The sequence below is a fragment of the Simochromis diagramma genome, unplaced genomic scaffold, assembly GCF_900408965.1.
Source record: "Simochromis diagramma unplaced genomic scaffold, fSimDia1.1 OVJJ01000685.1, whole genome shotgun sequence".
Classification (NCBI taxonomy): Eukaryota; Metazoa; Chordata; class Actinopteri; order Cichliformes; family Cichlidae; genus Simochromis; species Simochromis diagramma.
This window is the reverse complement of record NW_024387477.1, coordinates 13,370,494-13,395,985: the sequence shown is the minus strand read 5'-3', so window position 1 is coordinate 13,395,985 and position 25,492 is coordinate 13,370,494. Positions and strand designations below refer to the sequence as shown.

The following is a 25,492-nucleotide window of genomic DNA, read 5'->3' as shown; positions in this document are numbered from 1 at the left end:
AGGCTCGAATTAGAGAATTTTCCAGGCCTAATTCGGAGTCATTTTCTCAATTTATCCACGGGAAAGCAGCGTATGAAGGGCCCTTTGGTAGATGAAAACAGGAAGGCCAAGCAGTGAGAACATATCGACAGAAAAGAAATGTGATGGGGTCATGGAAAGTGTACAGCTAATCCTAGACACAAGGTTATAAAGCAGATTATGGTTTTTGGTGTATGCGCAGACAAATGTGGATTTTCTCCGAATAATTTGATCTAAATTGATAATTTGTTACCCAGGTGTGTTGAGTCATGGTCTTGCGATTCATTACATTGATTCAACAACAATGGGCCATTTTTAACTGATGTTTTTCAACATCATTTTTAACTGCCTGAGAGAACATCCCAGTGGGTATTTAGCTAGATCTCCTCTTAAACAGATTTGATCTTTTCACTGCAGTAGTGTAGTATCCGGGCTAGATTGCAGAACATGAACCAGTCTCTCAGGATGCCGCAGGCAGCATTTAAACTGTGGCGTTAGTGCAAGTTGTTCCTATTAACAACAGATGGAGGTCAGCTTTTAGGATTAATTTTAATTCTTTAATTAACAGTGTGTATTCTTTAAAAATATTACTATGTTCACAAACCTTTCTTTGATTTGTTTTGCCTTCTTAATCATTGAGCTTTGAAGAACACTGAGGAAGCCTAAACTCAACAATAAAAGTTGAGTTTTTATTGTTGAGTTTAAACGCCAGTGTCCTTGGCTATTATGTAGCACAAATATTGAAAAGGTGACTCAGGTGGAGCTTCAAAGCTGAAACGTTCTACGGTTTCATGTGAACTGGTTTGGAATTTTGTTTCAGGGATGTCCTTAAAAGCCTGTGCACACAGAGCACTAAAATACGTGTTCCTGTTGCTCTTGTTTTGAGAAGCTAAGGACTGCTGGAACACTTATGGTCTTTTTAACAAAAGGCATGAAGTGGCCTGGAGGAATGCAAGAGTATCTGCCGAGTGGGAAGAAGCAGACTGCAGTTTCAGTTGAAGTGTCAGGGCTAAGGTGAAAAAGGATTTGTCCCTTTGGGACATGCAGCAGTCAAAACTAATAACAAGATGGCCTTCGGTGACTTTACACATACGGTATCTGTTCGTAATGTGGGAATTAACACTGATATAACTGAAACCAGAAACATTAGACTCCTAAGTCAAAACTGTACCTAGTTCCCATGAGTCAAACCAAGGACAAAAAGCCTGAAGCACTGTCACAACGCGAACCACCACCCACCCAGTCACATTTTTGAAGTATAAGCTTCTAAAGAGTTGAGCATGAAACGGACCCTTTGTGCTGAGCAGTTTTACAGTGAACAGTGTGGCATAATATCTGGTGGGTATTCCCCTTGAGTCAGGGGTCACATATGCTCACGACAGACATGCGCACACACACACACAAACACGTAGAAGAAATGAACACAAAGGCACAGAGACACTAGGGCCATTCAATTAGATGGATGCACAAAGATCCTCTACACTTCAAGTTTAATGTACCCTTTCTCACACACACACACTTTCTTTCTCGCCTCCACTCTCTTGTGACAGAATATACCCGTTGTTTCATGCTCTTTGAGGGAGCGTTGGGGAGCCGGGCTTCTGGGGCTCTGGGAACGGACATGAATAAATGGACTGTCCTTCATAGCAGCATGAGGAGAGCTGCCAAACATCTAAGCAGGGGATCTTACAACCATTATCAAAAAGACCTTTTTCTGACTAGCTATAGTCACTACTGTGGCGTCTTTGAAGTGGCGGTTACACCCACCCATGTCCAAGTTCACATGTGTTTGAAACAGCATGTTGTGAACGCATGCAACGAAATGCACAGTCAGTACTAAAGAGACACAGAGACATCCCGCTCTGGCTCAGATCAAACAAAAACTTGAAAGCTTGAAATGAAAGACTAATTTGTGAATAGACCACATAATGCATAAAAGAATATATGGAACATGTATTTCCCTGTTCAAGCGTGCTTTTTATTCTAAATTTTGATTGTAACTGGCAGATTCTAAAGGTTGACTTCATTACTCCTTAATAATTAATGATGAATAATACCGATGCATAACAGCCACATCACACTACTGTAGAGAAACTCTTAAAGCACCTAAAGGTATAGTGGGTTTGTCTTTTAGGGAAATATGTCAATGACAATGGAAAAAGAAATGGGACATCGGTGCTATGACGCAAGACACCAAGAGTAACATAAAGGATCTATGGCAACATGAAGGCTTGTGGATTAGGAAACAAACAGGGTGGTGGCTGTATAGGTTTCAGCATTGTTACTTGGGACATATTTTGGAACCACTTTTTTCCCTTTTCTAATTATTAGAAGGTTCAAATTTCATTCTCTCTCTATTTAGTTTTATACCTGGGTCTCTCCACCATTTGGTTTTAACTGAAACATCTTTATGAAACTTAAATAAGTCCAGTGGCTTTCCCTCCTAGCTCCTTAGTCTACCATGACCTGGATGGCTGAGAACCTACACAGACATATTTATAGACTCACCGGGTCTCTTTTGAGTCTCATTATCAAGACTACTAGGTTTGTGTATCACAGTGTTAACTCTGCACACTTACAAATGACACCAAATTGTGACAGGGTTGGGAGTGAGAAAAGCCTAAAATCTCACAGGTGCTAACACGGGTTCATTTTGAAAAGAAAACACATAATGTTATTTAAAAAGCAGCTAAATTGAGCTAACAGTATTATAAATAAACAGAGTTTTCAATACATGCATACCCCAAGACAGTTTGTGAATAGTTTTCTTTACTTGAGCAGTAAAATAAATCCCAAGACTATGAATGTACAGGATAACAGTAATCAGGGTAATTTAGATTAATCAGATTTCTTACATTCTAAAATGGTGTAACTGCTATGTGTGACCATGAATAAATCTATCATGCAGACAGATTGAATGAAAGTCTAACATTCATCTAATGTTAGAGCTCTAGCGCTTAGATTTGGCAAGATTTGCTCAGAAAGATTTCTCAGAAAAATGATTTGAATTCTAAAACCAGAGTCACATGACTGATTTATTTTAAACTGTGAAGGACTTTAGATGCAGACATTAGAAAACAGCACATTCACTGTATCTGTGCATTCACCTGTTTTTGTGTGTGTGTATGTGTATAAGGAGCATTTATCTGGGCAAAAATGCCTTGTTGACAGGCAGACGACAGTAATTCAAATAATTACCCTTTACAACTAAGGTATGCAGTAGAGCATCTCTGAATGTAGCAGATATAAACCCAATTAAAGGATGGATCCATCGTGCATTTGTTCACATTGGTGGGGGCGTAATGGTGTAGGGGATATTTTCTTGGCACAGGATGAGTTCCTTTGTAGCAGCTGAGCATTGCTCAAATGCTACAACCTACGTAAAAGTTGCTGACCATATCCATCCTTTAAGTACCAGAGTGTGCCCATCCTCTGAAGACTACTTTGGGCATGATAACATGCTTTCATCTGAGGAGCTTGGAAAGAAAAGCGTCTGGACTTCTTTAAGTTTTCTTGAAGACATTTCACCTCTCATCTAAGAAGCTTCTTCAGTTCTAAGCGCAATTGATGGAGAATCCCAGATTGGGATTGTCCGGTCATGAACCCCCTATTGGTCCTTGAACTATACTCAAATGGCCGTAACACTCACCAGATCTCAAGCCAACAGAGGGGTAGAACGAGAGATTTGCATTGTTCGGATTTGCAGCTGAAAAATCTGCAAGACCTGCTGCTATGATATCAACATGATCCTGAATCTCTGAGGAATGTTTCCATGTTGAATCCATACAACTAAGAGTTAAAGCAGTTCTAAAGGCAAAAAATGGTCCAACCTGATGAAGTGGCCAGCGAATGTATATATATTTAATTTGGGGGATGCTGTGTTTTTGTTAGAAAACATGCCTACTGAAGCACTCCACGAGGTGATATACGAGGTGATATTTCCTTGTTAAGAGTAGAAAAGTTGCTATGTCATACTTTCCTCCAAGGCCTTCCCCAATTCCCCTATCTTTATATAATCGCTTGGCTGGCAACTTAACTGTAAGACAACTTAAAGTCTGCAGCTGCTTCAGGCAGTTTTCTAATAGCCATCTTAATAAACCGCTTAACCATCAAGCCTATTACTACTCTTTTCTGGGAAAAAAAAAAAAAATCAATAACTGATTTTTTTCTTTTGGCAACAGAAAAAGAAGAGAGAATATATAATCCGTCCTTGTCTTGTTGTGTCAGTTTTTGTGGCCTTGTTCGGCTTACTGAATATTATAAGTCTATACACACACACACGCAGGCACAAACAAACACACACTGCCAGGCAACTCTCTTGACAATGAAGTGTTCTAATTAGCGTGGGTAAACAGTGGAGTTGAACAGCGTGCTTGTTTAAAACTAACAGAGCTTCCTCTGTGATTGATTTGTTAGCTCTGTTTGAGAAAAGGTCACTAAGAGGCAAATCCCAACATGTTAAGCATGTAGAAAAGCTGCGAGTCAATCAAAAAATATGAACAACATATTGTAAATAACAAAACACTGTAACTAATTTCTGGCTGAGGTCTCCAGTAATGTTTGGTGGAACATTGATTCCACTCGTATGTATACTGTAGGTTTTACATTATGAGAAATCCTCAAGGTTATGTAATTAAACTAAACTGTGTGTTGTGGTTATATCTAAGTAACAAGTAAAAACCAGTGCATATTTCTATTTGGCACATGGTTAGTGATGAATATTCTACAATGTTGAAAACCCTAATAATGAACTGTTAAAATAATAACACACATAGGCCATCCATTCAATAAGTGATGCTAGAGAAAGGTCAGGAGTCTACATTCTTTGAAACCCATGGCTGTTTAGAGAAAGTTTCACAGCTGTTGAGAAAGTAGTCCGGACTGAATCTGAAAGAGCTGCACAATATTTAGCCAAACATGACAGATTATCTAAACTCAAATGCAAAATAAGGCCACGTTCAGCCTGTACAGCTGCCTTTAGTAATAACCTGATAGGAACAGATACTGACTGCACAGAGAGGATTTTAAGATCTGTATGTCAATTGTATAATTCAGTCTTTTCAGATTATTGAATGAAACTTTACGCCATAGATGTGAATCTGCAGTTCTGGTTTAAGTTGAAAGAACTTTTCATCCTGAGAAAAGTATTGGTCACCCATAACAACTTTTGCAATCTATAGTTCTTTGGTTAGAGTATTTGCTGCCTCTGCACACTATTTTTTGCTTGAATAAGTCAGTTGAAATATACTGCTGCAAGTGCTTTATCAAGTTTGTGGCGCTGAAGCTTCAAACACTTCAATCGCTTTCAATTCCCAACTATTTTTGATGCTGTATTCTTCCTTTATCTTTCATCGAACAGAAAATACAACTAATTTGGATGAGTTCTGTCGAGTTAATATTGCGTGACAGTTATTGTGGGAATTGGGTTTAGTGCTTTTCAATCTGTTGTCTTGATGGCAGGTCACATGCTACATGTTTAACAAGACTAAAATACTTATATCCAAGACATGACTTGTCTGCAATCCCTAATTACTAGCCGAACAGTAGTAGAACTTTAAAAAGTATGAAGCAAACATTTGCCTTCACGCTGACACATTTCTAATAGCCCTTTTCCACTAGTACCTACTTGGCACAGCTTGACTTGGTTTTTTGGGTTTTCCATTAGGTGGTAGCATCTGGTCACTCAATGAGTCATAAGAGGATCTCCTTCATGAAAGTCATCACTGCCATTTTTGAAACCTTGCAATGAGGGAAATGGCTACATAAAACACTGCGGTCCCCCATTCTGACAAAAAGCACGGAGCCGCAGGTATGCCTCTTTTGTTGTGGCATTGCTGACGCATACAAATGATGTCACAGAACTTTCAGGCACACTGTTTAAGTGACCCTAGGCCACTGTAATGGCAGTTTTGACCCTATATTGTCAGCATGATGGTCATACATCAGTAGGAATTACACACTTTACATGTACAAAGTCACACAGTTTGAGATTTGCCCGAAACATGCTACTGGCTGGCTTTGTATATCAAAATGTTGACCACAGAGTATGTGTCAGCATTAACTAATATAACATAAAAAAAAAAAAATCCATTATTTCACAGAAGATACATTTTTCTGAAATTATATTGAAGCGCATAGTTCTCCACTAGAGCAGTAACATCTTGGGCAGGCACCGTTTTCTGGCATATTGACGCCAGGATACTTAAAGCTGCCTCTAGACAGGGTTAGCTAGATCGCATTGATTTTTATTGAGGGGACCAATATGGAGAGAGAAGAAGGAAGTGAGAGGGGAAAAAATGAAAGAAGAAAAGAATAAAGACTGAGGAGTTTAGGAATCAAAATGAAATGTATACATGCAAATATATATCTACATAAGGAGAACAGAGGTAAATGAATGGTTGAATGGTTCCAAATATGGAACAGATTTAAGTACATGACATGAAATGCACAGAGCTGTTAAGAGAGGAACACTCTGTATATATGCTCATGATTAGTTACAGCAAACACTCCACACACACTAATTTATTCCCCTACATACACAGCACCCCCTCGCCACAAAAACAGCTATACAACCTTCTTTTCGTTAATCTCATCCTCTCATGTATACAGGCACAAACATGTTTATAAGAGTCCTGCAGCTCTTCCTTGAATGGTTGTAGTAACTCCATTAATTAAGTGCATGCACTGCTACTTGAAAGTCCTGCGCAAGTTCAGGTCCTGCACTGAAAACAAAAACAGGCGTTTACCCCAAGATTACAGCCACAAATGCACACAAACTGTTAAATAATCCATTTTCCTCTTCATAGCATGAAAATCTTTTGTAATCGGTCTGTTTGCATGACACAATAAAATTTTGTTAATATTTTTTGTATATGAAAGCAAGAAAGTGAATGAGGGAGAAAGATTTCTCAGGGATTACATATCCATAGTGCCATCTAGTGTTTCCTGGAAAAACACACACAAACACACACAAGATTTTAGCTGTGATTATGCACATCATTACTGAGAGTGACATAAAATAAACTATTCTTAATGGTAGCCTTTTATTTTAGGTCTTCGTAGGGTGTTCTTTTACCCTTCCTCATTGAAACAAATGTGTGTGTTGTGTGATAAAATTCCACTTAAATGTAGCTACAGGCAAAGCAGATGAACAGGCAACTATTGGAGAATAGGTTTGAGAAACAGCTGTGCTGACTTTAAATAGGCAGAGCCATCAGCAGTTCTCATTAGAAGTAAGTAACACATTAAAATAAATAATTAACAACACATTACTAAAATGATTAATTACATAATACATTATGACCCAAGTAATACATCTGTGACATCTGCAATTATGCCATCTTATTTGATCCCCGTGTAGTCATGATAATTACACAGATAATGTATTATAGTTTTGTTTAAATATTTAAAACTGTCTGCCTGATTCATCACAAAAGAAGAAACCAGAATCATAGTAGTTAATTCTGCTCATGATCTATCGCAGTTGATGGGTTGTTTGAAGTACAGCACGAAAGTTGTTTTCTTGTGACTGGTTGGCTGCACAAACTAATGTGAATTTAAATCCACTGAGAAGTCAGGGATGCTTGCAAACATTCATATCCAGGACAAATTTTGCTAAAATGTGAAAAAGAAAAAAGAAAAAAAAAAAAAAGGTCTTTAGGGCTCTGGAAGCTGTGGCTCAAAAGGTAAGGTGGGCTGTCTACCAATCAGAAGTTTGGATATTGATTACCCGGCACCTCCAGTCTGCATGTCGATGTATCCTTGGGCAAGATACTGAACCCCAAGTTGCCTCCAACATGTGTGTGAGTGAATATTAGGTAAAACAATTAGATATTAAAAAAGTACTAGTATGGATGTGTGTCTAATTGGATAAATGAGGCTTAAAAAAGTGGTTTGAGTGCTCAGTTAGAGCAGAAAAGTGCTATATAAGTACCAGTTCACCCATCCATCCATCCAACCATCCAGTAATCTAAGAGGAGTAACAATTCATGTGAAAATGGAAAATGACACATTTGAGTTTGACCTTGGGTGTAATTTGGATGAAGCTCTATGGGATGATCATCTGATCAGTACTTTAGTGTAGCCATTACTGTGAACTGGTGGGATGGATGGGTAGATGGACAGACTCAAGCTCATCAGTCCTCCGGCCAGATGAGCTAAAAATGTTGAGATGCCTCACCATTAGGTGCAAATTTAAAAGCTTTGTTCAACCTGCTGTAGGTTTCATGATGGCAGCAGCTGTGGAGGCATTTAGCTGACTACGGAGTGACTCTACAGTAATTGTCATTTCAAATATGCACAGAAATCCCTCACTGTTACGTCCAAGTAAAGTATCCTAAGCGACATTAGACAGACAATGAATTTATTATGAATTTATTTTCTACAGTTATTCAATTTGATTGAACTATTTTCTCTGCATTGCAGGATTTTTTTCAACTGATTTTTTCAACCCATCCAACTACATTTTGGAGTGATCATTAGCCGTGAATAGTTTATTTTCTCAGAGACCGCACACATACACAAATGTACAGAGTAAATGCATTAAAATGCAAACTACTGTGTGCGCTAAACAGAAGCATAATCACCTTACCCATGGCAGGTAAATAAAATAAATAATAGAGGGAAATAAATAAAAACTCTCCATTTTATGGTGTAGTCTCCTGCAGTATTAAATAGCAGTGCTGTAGGAGCTGCTGTTGCTGGTGAAATTCAATACAGTCTGGGTGGCAGGAGTCACGTCCTGAGAAATCCATTATGAAACAGACCTCTTCTTTAGAGAAAAAAGGCCACAGCTTTACATTTCTATGCGTGCGTACACACTGTAACAGCAGCAAAGGGCACTGGTTTTATGGGGGCACCCACTGGGTGCCAAACGGTCCCTTACTCCTCAACACCCCCCATCTGTCTTCCTATCACAGTTGTTCCTGTTCATCTCCTTCTCCATCTGTTTCATCCCTCTTCTGTCTTGCAGGCTCTTAGGTGTCTACCTCCACTCTATTTCCTCATATTGCCAAGTATCTGAGGGTTTTTCCTTGTTCTAGTAATTTCTTATTTAAAGTATGTTGCCTTGAAAATATGTTGTATGTAAAATATATGGGAAAAGGTCCTAAAGAGGTAATCAACAAGTAACCATCCAGTCAAAATCTACAGATATTTTAAGTAGACTTTTTGTCTAATTTATATTTATTTATATTATTAGTACTATTTATAATAGTACCTTTCATGATTTATTAATTCTAAGCTTTTCATATCATGCACTAGTATAAATGCAGGCTTGCAACCTTATGTCACAAATAGTACAAAGTGAACTGACTACATGAACTAATAATAACAATAATAACTATATGGCTGCCCACTTTATGAAGTGGAACCCAAAATGGGTCACATATGTTTGTGGTGTGTCTCCGTATGTCTGCGAGCAAGAGAGACACTGCAATTTGTTTCTCTAGATTAAAAAAAAACTCCCATCTGACTGTGGCTGATTTTTTTGTTTTTGCTGCACGCTCCAAGCCATTTTATGTACTTCCTTTCCCACCCTTGTGCAGTTTCCTAGAGAATCTTAAAAGAGATTTCAAAAACGCCATTAATTATTAGCATCTCCCTTGTCAGCAAAGTTCAGAGTGAGAGGTGGAGAATAGGCCTACTTCTTGGCAAACATAAAAACACGTCCCTAATTCAAGAATAAAAGTAACTCCCCACATCAGAGGATATTTGAAGCTGTCACTGCTAGACACAGAGGCAAAAAAAAAAAAAAAGAAATAGAAGAAAAGATGCCTTAAAAACAGGCCAGTGAGGAAATGTGTGACAGTATTATCTTAATATAACATCAAATTTTCATATGGAGAGGAAAGCTGCGAAAAACATCAAGCTGTTAGGCATATAGTAGGAGGGAAATGTGTTTTGATCCACGCAAATTGATTCATCTTTTTTGCTTAAGGTGTTTTTTTTTTATTAAAGTGATAAAAATTCAGTAAAGAATGAATACAGCTGGCTAAATGCAATTAATCCCCAACATACCCCTTTTACTTTCACTGCAATATTTAGTAATTAATCAAGACTCATTTACGACACAAATATATAAATACAAAGAAATGTAATAAACCCTGCAAAAATGAGTCAAACATTAAAAGAGAGACAGTTTCAGTTGCAACACACTTGATTGCTCAAAGCTGAAACCAGGTAGAATGATTACACTCACTCTGCACATGATTATTAAGATTCTCCCAATAAAGATATCAAAGATGTGCAGAATAACTTCACAGCTGAAAAAAATTGCAAGGACAAAACTGATTCCAATAGAAGAAAGCTACTTTTTGGATATACCATATTTTTATTCTGCTCCCTAAAGTTTAGATGAATGTGAAAATTACATAATTTAAAATGAAAAAATACATCTTTTTGTGCAAAATAGTGTGTTTTATATGTGTTAAGACATATTGTATCACACATTATGCCATATAAATAAATAGATTTTGCTTCTCTTCCATTTAAATACATGTATAAATATGACCTTCACATCTCATTGCATTGTTCTGTTAGGATCTTGTAATATTTTAACATCAGTTAACAGCCATATGCTATACTAACATAAGTTAAGTCAGAAACTGTTCTTGACTTATAGCATATGTCAAGTCTGTGTCACTGAGCTATGAAGGAAAATGTGAAAAATGTTGCCCATGGTCTCACCTACTAAGAAAAACATAAAGAAAAATATATAGTAACATGACATTTCACCAGCACATGTTCTTCGAAGCCAAAGGAAGTAAGAGCTTAAAGGCAGCTTAAAGGTCACATTTCTTCTTCCATTTAAGCAGTATAATGTCTTATGAAGGAGATACAAAAGCTACCACATTTTTTTATGTGTTGAATAAATTGAAAATATCTTTGAACCACTTAAAAAATGCAATTGCAGCAGTAGGTTGTATGGATACTAACATGTTAAAATGTTTTAAAATACTTAATGACACAAACTGCTATGTTTTAGAAACCTAAACCTAAACCCAAGCTTTACTGTAGACTAGATAATGTAAAACCTTCAAGTGTATAATGGTTTGACTTATTCACACATAAGATGATAAAAGTGTATGTCAAGGTTTGCAAACGGTATAATTTAAATACAAAAATGTAGCATCTCACTGAACACTTTGGAACATAGATTAATTATCAAATCAAAATTTATTTATATAGCACATATTAAAACAACAGTGTTGACCATAGTGCTTCACAGTCAGTAGTAATTATGAAAGACTGATTCATAATTTGAGCCTGACTGATATAATAGTTAGCCATTTTTTTATATTAGATATTTGCTGATGCATCTGCATTGGTGTTTATGAATGCTGATAAATAAAAAATGAAAAACTAACAAAACGATGGGGAAAACACCCTAAAAACATGCTATAAATGTTCAAGTTTTTTCCACCACTCGGCAACTTACCTGCTAACAACACGTTTCGAACGCCACAAACACAACAACCAGCTTATTGAAGCACTCGGAGAGAGTGTAAAACAGTAATCCATTATTGTGATAATAAAACTACACATAGCAAATGTTCTTTGTGTTTGAAAGACAAAATATTGGTTGCTATGTATTGGATTTTTAAGTCACCAAATTTTGATATTATTCTTAACGTTCCTATATCAGTCGGACTCTATTCATAATGATCGAGCTTTTAAATTATTTGCAAAAAGTTACTAATTTTGCCCCATAGGGATATACAACATAACTTTAATAGAAAACACACATTAAGCACATGGGCTACTCATCTTTTGCCTCTATAGCATCTGAAGTCAGGTACTGTTTCTTTCCTCATTTTTAGTTTTAGTCTTATTATCAAGCATTACTTATGGTCAGCTGGTTAAAGCCTTTGAAAAGCTATATAGAAAAGGAAATGATCAGTGTGTTTACGCGGGGGAATACTGCTCTTAAATGTGAGCACTTTTAGTTAATCGCTTTTCCAAAGTTAATTAATTTAGTCAAATTGATTCCTAGCTCCTGGCGTGGTGTCTGGTACAAAATGCTGCTCTTTTGCTAATTAATTTAAAGTAAAGTCAACATTAAAAAAAAAAAACCAAAACATGGTTCAACATGAACAATCAATTCTCTGACATTAGTAGAGAATTGGTTGTCTTGCATAAGACGAGTCAGACGATGAAACAGGAGAAAGAGTCTGCCTGTCTTTATTTAAAAGGTAACAAAATCTAACTAGCAAGCAATGCAGTGGAAGGCTCCCTGATGCTTTAAATAACATAACAGCACAAACTGTTTTAACACAGATGTCTTTTTAAATGTTCAGAGTTCATTTTAATTGGCTGATTGATTGACCAACTGACCGAACATCTCTATTCTGCCAGAGGTTCAAATGTTGCGTTTTTGCTGTTTGCTCTGGTTTTCCACTCTTGGGATTGGACAGCGGTATTTAGTATAAGATACATAAGAGATACATAATAACTCCCAGGGAGCAAATATTAGTCAGCTGCAAAAGCACTAATGCAGTATGACCACTGGGAAAAGAAATGGAAGTTGTCTTTATACATGGCGCCTCACAAGTGAAGCCTTGTGATTCCATGACAAATGTTTCACCATCACACTGCTTCCGTCCCACAGTTAGCATGCAAAGTAGCAAGGATCTAATTACAAGGCAGAAATACTATATGCCACGCTCGATTTGAAGGCACAGGCAAGATCCCTTGGGAAGGACAAGAGAAACTAAGGCTCAATATGCTGTCGACATCGCTTAAAAACGCTGTCATTCTGAGGAGATTAGATTCCCTGTCCAGAATAACTACTGGCTTGATGCACTATTAGGAGGATCATTGTGTTCTTACAGTTTATTGTTGCTGTTGTATGTGAATGTTGGGTTATAACCACATTAGCATACATAAAAAATAATAAGTAAGCGAATAAATGATATTTAAGCACCTTTGACTGACCAATCAATGAAAAATGTGTTATAATTGCAATTTATCCAAGCTTTACAAAATAAATGTAACTGTGTTACAACCAACAATGCCAGGATAGGACCAGAATAATGAGGCAGTCACATAAGTACAAACCTGTCAGTTGGTGATGTAATGTTCATTAAAACAGAGTAAAAAATGTCTTAGATCTGCTTAGACAGCCTTCTTTTGAAAAAAAGAAAAGAAAAAAGAAATCAGTTCAAAGTACTTGGGGCAATGTTTGGGAAAAAAAAAAATCCAAACCTTTTCTTCTCTCTGCCTGCAGGAGAGAGAAGAACGGGACTATAAAATCTACTGGGATATCAAAGAATATCACAAAGAAAATAGCCTTTAACCAATCCACTTGGGTCTCTTAACTCAAAAGTGAATGCGTTAAGGGTGCGATTATGAAGTCACACAGGCAGTGGTGCTGTGATAAAATTTTTACATAAAGCGTCTAGTTCATTATCTCGACCCATTCAAACACAATCAGCAGCACTATGGTTTCACATCTCAGCACATATGAAAGAATGACAACACCCAGGACCTATTCATATGTTTCACAGCATTTCTGTGATAACCAAACAGACAAACAAACTGGCAGAATTAAAACGTGTGTGTGTGTTTTCAATCTTAGATCACATCCTAAACACAGCCGCAGAATGCCGGGGGTTGTGGTGGAGATGTGTTGGGGAGAATGGGCTGCCGGCCTATTCCCAGGAATCTCAGATTGTGTTGGGTTATGTGAGTTTGCTTTTGTTGGGGTTTTCTAAGGATAGGTTTCCTCTCTCTTCAGCTGAGGAATTTAACCAAAGGATCTGAAAAAGCCATGATGTAACAGTAAGTCTTTATTTTCCGTGTGAAAAACCCAGTGGTCGTGGTGGAAAAGGGCAATGATACTAGAAGCACTAGATCCTCCAGAACCTTTTTTTTTAAAAGTACATCGTGCTTAAATCACTCAAATAAATCAGAGTTCTAAAGTTCCTTGAGTTTTATATCCAGTATTGTGCAATAAACTTTTGTACATCTACACTTTTCATTGACTTCACTGTAGCTTTTTTTTGGTTCAAAAGGTCAACGCCTTTTCAGAACTAGAGCTTTCTTAAAATAAATGTGATAAGCTGAGTATTACAGCCCTTGAGTACTATTGAGTTTTATGGAGTTACTGTATCTGACTCATGACCATATGAACCTGTGGCTCACATATACGGCCTTCAGCACTTTCAAGTGTGTCTTACAGTGTCTTAGATTGTGTTGTAAGTATCAGTGCCAACAGATATCTAGTGGCAGTACCAACAGTAGAATTACAGGATTCTCAATATCCAATCTGATACGATGGCAAAAAAGAAACCAAAAGAACTCCAACAATGTTACCCCACAAACTTTAACCTGAACCCCTTTATTAAAAGTTACTTTAATCACTGACATGGTGGTGGCTGACTGTTTGTGTAAAATGTTAACATTTTATTTTATCGACGGGACTCGTTCTGAAATATCAGGATGCTTGCTGAATAATTTACATTACAACTATGTGATATAATATTAGTAAAATACATTAGCTTAAGCATTTACGTAACATTAGTCACTTTAAACACTTTTAATTGGAACATAGTTGATTTTACTATGGCAGTGACAGCTGTATTAAAAAAAAGTGATGTGCATTTCAGGATAACAACACAAAGTACTTCCATTATCCACTCTTACTGCCATACTCATCAACACGCTGAGGTGGAGGTATCGCAGCACGTTCACTAGTGAAGTTTTTTTCTTTTGCTTGTGACTCACTGCATTTATTCCATTTTTGATGATGTGAAAAATCTTTGTCCTCATTTAGCAGTACAAGAGACTGGCAACCCATTCAGGGTGTACCCTACCCTTTGCCTTATGACAGATGAGATAGGCTCCAGCCTCCCTCCATGAACCCAAACTGGTACTTAAGAAAATGAATGGGTGGATGGATTTATGCAACTATAACCATGCAAGATTAATTATTTGCTTAAGTGGTATGCAGACTAAACAAATTTCAAGTTTTTCACTTTTCAATATTCTACAAAACCATACAACACAAGCCACCACTTTGTTAATATACATTTAAAACACAGGTTGATTCGAGCCACCAGCCCCTCTCCCTGGTTATTCAGATGTGTGTTAGTTAAATATGGCTGATTGGTCATTTGTTGTTCTGTCAGGTGAAATAGTTGATTCAGTTAAGCAATTAAAAGGGTCTCTGAAAAAACAAACAGACAAACAAACAAAAAAGTGTGACCTTCTAATTTAACACCGCATGCTGGTGTCAAATGATTTCTTCAATCTACAAACCTAAAAATTAACAGTCTCATCAACACAGCAGACGAGTAACGGATAATCTAGCTGGAAACTGGCAGCGACGTGCGAAGAACGAAGATGGCCTGCGAGGAGATGATTACAAACTACAAAGGAAAGATTTAGATCATATTTGTAGCCAGGGTGTGTGTATGTGTATCGAATAAATCTGAATAAGACAGAGACGCACGCAGTAATTGGGAATGACAGACGGGAGGAGAAGACAGAAAGAGAGAAGGAGAGAGAGGAGCGGGAGGAAGTACCGTGTAAGCGTATGCATGCATGTACATGGAAATCCTTACATTGCACTTTGGCAGCAGAGGTCGGGAAGACAGTGAGAGGTTAGGAGTAATTCATCATAGTGAATTCAGCAAAGCCCTACCCACCCAGATCACCCGTTGCTTTTTATAAGTAAAACAAGTGGCGACAGAGGACGGCCAGAGGTCGCCGTCATCTTCAATGTAAACTACTGCAGCCTGTACACCCAACCGAAATCCATGAATAAAGTATGTGATCATTAATACATGTAGTACTGCTATTGAATAGCAAAGTAAGAGGACGGCTGTGATCGAGAACAATTAAAAACGAATAGCTTTTCATGTGCCTGGAGATGGAGTGTATGTTGACATTTACATATGCGGTATTCACAAATTCACGTTCATTGAAGATGGATAAAAATTAGATGATGCTTTATACAGCGTAGCTAAACTAAAGGTTCGTTCCAAGTCATTGCTCTTCACTATCAGCAGAAAATCTCTTTCTGCATAATAGTTTTCTTTAAGGGATTTAAATATGAAGCTAAAAAAAAAAGACACTTTACAAAGCTGTTGTGTTTCTTGGGAAGGGATAAACTGCAAGTGTGGAATTAAGAAGAAGAAGTTGAGACATAACCTTTTTATTTCCTAGCACAGCTAAGTGCCTGTGTTAAGAATGACTGGCAGCTGTTTTTTCTCCTTTGGTTAAACACAATTTGGATAGATTAAGATTACCGCAAGCGGCTTGCTGCTGAGCATCACAACATCAACATCTCTGCCACTGTGTTGGATTACTTAGTTATGCGTAACTTCACCTTCCTGCTCTAAATGCAGTACGTGTCACCTCGGTCATGCAATCTTCCTCTACTAAAAACACTCAAGGGGGAGTTGGTTGATAACATTGAGGAGCATGATCGAGTCATTTAGCTGGCTCTGTGCATGAACAGTAATACTGAACGATAATAATCAAGATGATAAGAATCACAGTCTGATTGAATTTCACATACTGGCATATGTTGAAATTTTACTATATGTGTTCTAAATACATTAAAAACAGCCAGAATCTGTAGAGGAAGTGAAGTGTTAAACAAACCTAAAAATCATATAAAACTGAAAATATCAAAGAATTTGAAGACATAAAAAGTATTGGATATAAAAAAAAAGATCTAGTAAGGCTCAGGTAAACTTTATCTACACACAACATGCATGCATGTCCAACTTGCATCCACTGTTCACCTTTTCTTTATGTGGCGCTTCCAACAGAACATTGCTTACTAATAATCAAAAACGGATTTTCTTGCTACTGAAAAATCGGTAGACTAAAGGTTTATAACAGAGGAGTGTATGAACACTTTGCACAGACCGGTTCACCTGCATTCACAGCAAGATGAGCAAGCCCAAGAGAAACGCCAGAAGATGAGTATATAGAGCTTTTGTTCACTGAGAGACAGAAACACAACCTCACAGAGGGCCATGCCATAAATGGAGCTGCATAGCAGTGGTCTCAGAGGATAAACAGTGGTCTCCAAACCATCTCCTGGGAAGTAAACACATCCAAACCCTTACGACATACAAGACCGGAAGATGGGAACCACTTTTTATTTATGGCTGATCCCAGGTCTGAGATAAAGGAAAGCAGCAGAGGAGCGCGTGCAGACGTGTAGTGTTATTTAACTATCAAAGCACATCAGCAATGCTCGCTCGAGCGTGCATACGGCTGAGTTGCGGTTCCTCTCTAAGGCCATGTAAGCACATGACAAAACGTCAGATTAACTTTATAAATGGATGATAAATTCATCTGTCTTCCACCCTCATCTCCATATCTGCCTGTCTGACCATCTTTATCAGGCACTATATGGCCCCCTCACATCACCGTTCTCGCTACAGTTCAATTATCTCCCTATAAGATGGTCTCCTTGTCACTTACTCTCTGGTGTGACAGTGAGACAGACATGACATCAAAATCAGCAACCAGCTCTATCAAAGGGTATCGAAAAGTTGAGTTTAAATAAAGAGGAAAAAACAGTAAGTTCAACAGAGCAGGGGGGGACCAAAGGAAGAATGTTAAAGTTCAGTTCAGTTCTACTTTTTAGAAATGGCCACTTTTTAAACAGACTGTTCGTGTGAATGAAGGAGAAAATAACGCCACAGATCCTAGTTTTACTTCCTTTTTATTAGTTAATTTTTTACCATTTAAGATGGGACCGCTAAACTTTGGCTGCCTTTTCATCTTAATACAGAAACTAAAGAAAAAAACGCTTGAATCCTGTGTTGTTTGAAAGCAGTCATCAGCTACCAACAGCTTTTACGGCAGAATGTTTTCTTGCATGCAAGGTTACTCGAGGCATGAGTGGATGCCCTGAATTAATCAATGAGGCTTTAAATGTCAATATGAAACCTTTGACCATTCAGTGATTCATTATTGGGTCTTAAGCATGAATGAAGTTTTAGCGATGACTGAAATTCAATTATGCTTTTTGCAGATATTCTGTTTCCTCACATGAAAAATAAAAAGTGTCATTCCAGTGCATTTAGGCAGCGCTACATCTACGTGCAGTATGCCTACTCTGGAGCTTCACTCTGAAATCGGAAAAGCAGCACTATGTTCTTCTGAATGCACAACACATACGATGACTGCTTTGAACTTTCCTTCCCACTTAACATTTAGAGTGAAATACTGAAAAGGGAAAACATTCCTGACATCACAAGAACCACTGTCAGGCCATGCTGGCACAACATGGGTTAAAAGACCTTATACAAATGTATTTAGTCCATTCAGCTTGACTGCATATTGTGACTGTCATCAGTGCAAAAAGTGGGGAAAAATCAATTTGCTGCTTCATGATCCAGTTTTGTCTGCCCAGTAAATTTTTAGTTTGTATACTCCGAGAATATCCTTAGATATGAAATATTACAAAGGCTTTTACCAGATCACACTTCACGTTAATGCGTTTTTATATGGAGGCAATAACATATTGGCTACAGTACATAATGACTAGAGTGTGAAAGCCATAGATACTGGATAGCCAACCATGTGCCAGAGCTTTTGCTGTCCCCATTTGGAGGAGGCAGGAGGGAGAATGTGTGTGTGTGTGTGTGTGTGTGTGTGTGTGTGTGTGTGTGTGTGTGTGTGTGTGTGTGTGTGTGTGTGTGTGTGTGTGTATGTGTGTGACTGTGTGGGTGTTTGAGGATAAATGCATGCACATGTGCATGAAGGGCACGGAGAAGGCAGCAGTCTCCCGAAAGAACACTTTATTTGGAAAGAGCCTCCCATGACCTGGCTTGATCTCGTCCCTCATTTCTTGGGTGGGGGTTGCGCACGCCCATGTGTGTTTGTGTGTGAATGCTCAGTGCTGGGGATTTACAGATCTTTGAAATGGCTGTGCCCCTGAGGATAGGACTGCGCTCCCACCAGTGGCTCACAGTGCTAATCTGACTGACAGCTTGGTCCAGCTTTCAGCCAACAAAACAGCCCACTGGCAAGGTCCAAATACCTGACTGCTGAGGAATGTGATCTGCCATGAGATGACAGAGGAGAAGCTACTCACCCCTCTGTGTGCCTAAGCAAATGCTCAACCGCCTGTATCTCTCTCCCTTTCTACCACTTTTTCTGTCTGCTTGTTTGTCAGCACTACACTGCTAGACCTACACATCCTCGGACTCAGCTGGATATGACAGTTTGACAGGCTGTCACAGTTCTAAAACAGAAAGGCAGTGGGATGACACTGTCACGGTACCCTTCGGCAAGCATTTAGAAAAAACAAAACGTCTTTCAACTTTTGAACCTTCCAAGATTCATTTTTCAAATACGCATTATTTGATATTTTTTGGTTTAAAGAACTAGTCATCAAAACCAGTATTTTAAAGGAAAGCACTTTATGACTTCACTTAAGGCTTGATCTGTTTGGACACTGGCGATAAGGCTTCTGTTACCGCACATATTCACCAATAAGGCAAAGCTACAAAAAAACTCTGCCACGTCAGTTAAAAACACCCCCACAAGCCATCTGTCTTGTTTCTTTTCTCCTTCAGGGGCAAACTGAGAGCTTATTTAGCTAAGATGCCCACTCATCAATCAGCGAGGCTTTTCCATAAGCCATCCAGCACAGCTTGAACTGGAGGACCCTCATAATTGAATATTAAACCCCCGATGAGTAGCAAGGCAAACTGCGATGTTGACTGGAGGCTGTAGTGTTCTGTTGCCGTTGTGTTGGCAGAGATACCTGTGGTGCTGTTCAGTGTAGCGTCAGTTGCATCCTGCCTACCCGAGGTTATTCTGTCACACTGTCACAATTTCCATCTTTTGGATAAGAAAAGTGTCTACAGAAAAACATCCAAACTCGCACAGGGGACCACAGATGCAAGCAGGCATGAATCTATTTGGCACGCAAATATGTAAACACAGCTGGCTTTTACTCAATAGGCAGCACTTGTAAGAAGGCTGGAGAAATTGCCTATTGTTCAGTTAAGACAAGAAGTAAACGTGGCTTTGACTGTTTTTATTTTGGTCTGTATTTACCGCAGCACGCTGAAGGAATCTCTACGCAGCTCAAACAGAAGATCAGGGAGCAGCCCACGATTCTGCACTACAAATATAATTGTATTTCTATTAGACCTGAAAGCAAAATAATATTGTGAGATAAGGAGTGAAATTGCAGGGAAATTGCATTTTTCTGGTGTCTTGCCAATATAATCTGATGTATGAAATGGAGGAATGTCACGAAGGAAGGTACTCTTGAAAAGATTAAAATCTGCTTTGCCTGTTATTATAAATTTGGATGTTTTTCAAAAGGAAAATCCTGTCAGCAATGGAGAGAGAAGCAGAAACCTTAGATTTTAGGTCTGTGTCCTGAAGTGTTAGATCAATGAAAACCAAGGTGTCTGGAGCGCTCCCACAAACATTTTACAGCACATTATCCATGTAGGTTTTCCAATTTATCTATAAGAATCGAGTTCACGTCTACAGATAATGGCATTAATTGTAGCGATATTACATTAACATCCTGAGAGTATAACCAGACGATTAATTCATTTCTTTAGAGGCAATATACATGCTGGCTACTACAACATGCACAATTTGCCACAAAAATACACATTAACGAGCCACCTTTTCACAAGAAAGCCTTTTTTCCATGGGAAGCTGGAGCCGCAATCCTCAAACGACTCTCCTGCTCTTAAGACAGACCCTGTGATAGCCAAGTGGACTCTTAAAGATATGGATTATTCAGACCCATTCAGGCACCGGTGTGTTGACAGACAAACCTCAGTAAAAACATCCCCATGCTGTATATCCTTTCTGCCCCATTGCTCTATGGGGATAAGCTGACTTACATGTACAGAGAACCTCCCTATGCAAACAATGATTGTGAACAGTGACATTCAAGGACTGCAGCTGCTGCTGCAGACAAGCGCACAAAACTGGGATTCACCTATTTGCTATTTTCATTCGATTTTTCCCAAGCATCAAAGTTTAATAGAGTAAATCTCAGAGATACTGCAATATGCAAGCTTACAAATTTTAGTCAAGACTTCAGTAATTATGGTATATGTGGGCTAATTACATCTCTTACATTTTAAAATTGCACCATGGCACGCCATCGGGATTAGTGAGATTAATAATGCTTTCATAATTACACTTTTATATTATTGCTTCAGGTCAGGTAACATATTTTAAACACCAATGAAGCACAGCACAAAAGAATGTAGACTTGTTTTTATTTATTTGGTTACAAAAATGTGGGGAAAAACATCTTCATATTCATTTTATATAAAGTATTATCACAGATTCTTTAAAAAAAGAAAAAAAAAAAAAGCATATTTGACAAGTCAGCTTTTGATTTTCTGGCTAGTCCACAATTAGCTACTGGCTGCCAGCAGTAACAAACAGGTACACTACTGTACACTTGGTATTTACATCTATTCTTGGAAATCGTGCAGCTGCAACCTCGACAACGAACGCCAACCCTCTTTCACAGTTATAATCATCCCAGCACGTAGAAGCTGACTCCCTGTCTCTTTTACAGAAAAAGAAAGCACTGCTATTGTCATCAGTATAATGTCTTAATAATTATCATCTGAGGGTGCAACTCGAGACTCGGCTGAGACAAGGGGAGAGAAGCGCAGCGTGGATAGACTAGGAGAGCAAGCAGCACCCCGTGGATGCATGATGAATGAGGGTGTCAGTTGTGTTCACCCAACTAGCAGTGCAGTCTCTGAAACTGTCAGTCCCCATGCACTGAGACCTGTCTCATTAACCACAGTGATCATGCATTAACAAGACAGGCAGTAAGAGAGCAGGGAAATAAATCATTTTTATAAGATGAACCACCATTTTTAAAAAGAAAAAAGAAAAAAAAATTGTAATAGACATTAAATTTGTTTCACTGGTGATCAGCGTGACAAGATATGGCACATTAAAGCTCATCATATGGGTTTGTTTTGGTTGTGCACTAAGATTAGAATGGAAACATTTGCATTGCTGGTAATTACTCCAAGTAGATTTTGATGAAGTATTTGTTATACAATTATGTGAATAATGATGAAGCACTATAGGTAACTGTCTCTAACAGTGGGTTCCATTTTCTTACTCCCCACTGTTTTTGGTGTGCTGCATTATTGATAAGGGGCTGACATTTTACACTTTTCTTAAGGCAAAGCCAGAGTCCCTCTACAGTCACCTGCAGCACTGTCTCCACAATAACCAGGCTGACAGCCTAATATCACAACAGGGACTCTGCAGGATTCATATTACATTTATTAGCAGGTTTGTGGTGACAGCATTGGTTTGTGCCTTCTGCTGGACTAGTTTGGCATTTTTATTTAATAACATGAAATTTTCATCACATAAAATCAAAACACATTCAAGACTTGACAACTGGTGTTCCTGCGATTGTTCAGAAAATCGACTTTTATATGTATTCCTAAAAAAATCTCCTTTTAATCTTTCTGGGGGAAAAAAAAAAAAAGAGAAAATGCCTCTCTTCCTGCTGCTTGGAAGCAGCAGGGCGTGGCTGGGAGTCAGCTCAGGTTAGTCCCTGTTTTCCTACATCAGTCATCCTTAAACTTAAAACCACCTGCCCAGTGTGGTGCAAGTCCACATTGTGCTGTTAAAACAGCTGCAACTGATTGAGACATGGGCATGTGTGAAAAAGCACCAGGACATTAGAAGTGGATCATTTGCCTCCTGCTGGTTTCAGAGTGGAGTCTCAGAGAAGCAGGCTTGTTCTGGGCATCCTGTAAATGCTTTATTGTACTGGGATCTGGCAGTTTGGAGGCCGGGTCAAAACCTTGGGCTCTCTGTCGCATTCCTAGAATCGTTCTTGAACTGTTTTTTGTGGTGTGGTGGGGTGCAAGTGTTCCAATGGGGGAGGCTGTTGCCATCTGGGAGCGCCATTGTCATGAAACATGCCTTGTTTTTCAACGTTTAGGTGGGTACATATCAAAAATAACATCCAATCCACATAAATGCCAGAAACCAAGATTTCCCAGGAGAGCACAGCATTGTAGTTGGACGATGAGTGTCATAGGCTTCAGCTGTAGTAGTGGTTTTAATGTTGTGTTGTAGTATACAATGGCTAAACTGATGAGTGCATAAAGGCTAAAGCATGTTCACCAGCCTTTAATATAATCCACTCCAAAACTCCAAGAGTTCATTCAGAATATTCAACAGCGACATCGTCAACAGGGGTGCAGAAATTTTAGCACTCTTAAAAACTTTTGAGAATAAATTTGCAGGCCACTGTGAACATTAAACACTTGCATTAAGTCCCTGACATAATATTTGCCCACCACAGACGTACAAGAGCGCATTTGTTTTTGTTTTCTCTCACCGTCTTTTTCGAAGCAGAAGATTAGACACACATTTACACACGTCTTCATGCTGCAGGTTTCTGTACACAGATAAGAGCTCGTCATACACTTACTGTATCATTTGACATGGATCATTACACTGTTGCAACCCTGGAACCCACAATACTGCACAGCGTGCGCCTTCCACAAACTAACTCATGCTCCTAGCCAGTGTGTGCACTCTCGTGCATGTTACTCTCGCTATTCCGCCAAAACAACACACATAAAGGAAACACAGCCTACCTCGGCTCGCAGTGACAGCTCCGTACGTCGACTCGTTGCAGGAGATGGCAACAATGTGATGCTCGCAGTAAAGATCGCGGTTCGTAAGCGCAGAAGTTTTGACAAGTCAGTGAGTCACGGAGCACACAAAGAGTGCCAGTCCCTTACTGATCTGTGTAAAGCAAGCCAGTGTACAGGGTGTATGACAACGCCCCGAAACAAAAGTGATCCGGTTGATCTTTCGGTGGATCATTACGATTATTATTAAGGATGTTTCTCTCCAAATTGGCTACGCGCACCGGTGCGCTGCGTTTACCTCCCAAAGTGATCCCCAAAGCAAACGTCCCCTAAGGACACGTGATCAACATACGGGGGACGGGAATAGCTCTCAATTCCCCACACAGTAGCAGCTGGGATCGGTTACACCGCTGCTTTAGAGCCCGTTCAAAAAACCCGAGCTGTGCGCACCCATACTCCTCCTCCTACCATTTTCCCATCCCCTCTGACCTCACGGTGTCGCTGTCATTTGTCTTCACCTTAGCAATTTGGATCGATTAATATAATACACCTGTCGCCTTGGCCCGCTGATTATAAAGACATTAAATTGCACTTATAATTATATGGAAGTTTCCTTTCATATGTTAACTCACGAATGACTGTAGATAAATTATATTTATTTAAATGACAACATTTCAATGTTGTTTAATAAAAATGAACAACTTAGAATCATATATGTAGGCTGTACCATTAATCAATGTAAAATAATACTAATAATAACAATTTTGTCAGGATAACCCTTTTGGGTTATTCCACAATCCAGATTGTTTTCCTTCTTTTCTCTCAGGCATATAAATAATTTGTAATCTAAGCCAGTAATGATGTCACTACTCCCAGGCGCCAATCACAGTTTAACAGCTGTTACGACCAAGTGTAAGAGATGCTAGACTCATCATTAGCGTTAATTGGTTTGAGAGCCGGTGATAACAGCCATATTTTACATTTCCACATTATTTTTATACCACACCATTCATCGACCGCTGATGTCTTATGTATTGGGGCACTGCCATCCTAGTGGGCGCCACTGCCATCATTTGTCCTGATTTATATGCATATTTTTTTCAATCTTAGGGGTCACGTGGACCCAGCAAACGCTCTACAACACACCAGAGCCAACGATTCCTCTCGCTGTAAAGGTCGAGGGGTTATTCGTTTGTCACCAGTGTGTAGATTGTATGTTTTTTTGTTCTGAAGTCTATTTTTTGTTTAATTTAAATAAAATGTTTCATTTATAAGTCTCATTCTTTAATAACACTGATTTTCAGAAGTTTTTATTGCAAATAAATTCTCAGCTTTTTGTCCTTAAACTGTAATAACTATAAGAATTATTGAATTTTTATAGTCGTAGCCTTAAGATTTTTTTTTAGCTGAATAAACATTTAGAAAGCTAGAAAATGTGCCAGCGTTAAAATGTGTACATTATGAGCCTGAAGTTGAAAGGAGCTTCCAATTCTGTAGGTGAGCTAATGTGGGCGTTCTGAAGAGAACCAAGGTTTTATTTTGCTGAATTACTGCCTTCAAACAGCTCTTAAATGCAAATGGGATACAGACTGAATGGTGGAAGAACTGCACTGCCGTACAAGTTGCCATGTTAATTAGTTCCTCTGTGAAAAGCTCAGTATTCAATAGAGACAAGAAGGACAACTGATAGGTAGTCTTTGTTTCTCTGTACCTTTCACCCACAAAACGCAAAACCGGCACTGGCCCTCAGCCTGCTGGAGTACATGTGCTGTGTGCTTGTAAGACAGGTTTTAAAAGCAAAGGGGTGCACAGGACCCCTCACACCTTACACATATGCTTATAGATTAAGTTGATAAACTGTAACTCCAGGG

General features: G+C 38.7%; 1 protein-coding gene across 1 annotated transcript in view; it reads right to left on the bottom strand.

Annotated features, from left to right (window-relative positions):
• Positions 1-24,090, bottom strand: part of mid2 (midline 2) — a 150,820-nt gene extending 126,730 nt beyond the window's left edge. Inside the window, exon 1 of the mRNA XM_040016434.1 lies at positions 23,625-24,090. The gene's annotated coding sequence lies outside the window, so the exon portion shown is untranslated. The remainder of the gene's footprint in view (positions 1-23,624) is intronic.
• Between the last annotated feature and the right edge of the window lie 1,402 nt (positions 24,091-25,492).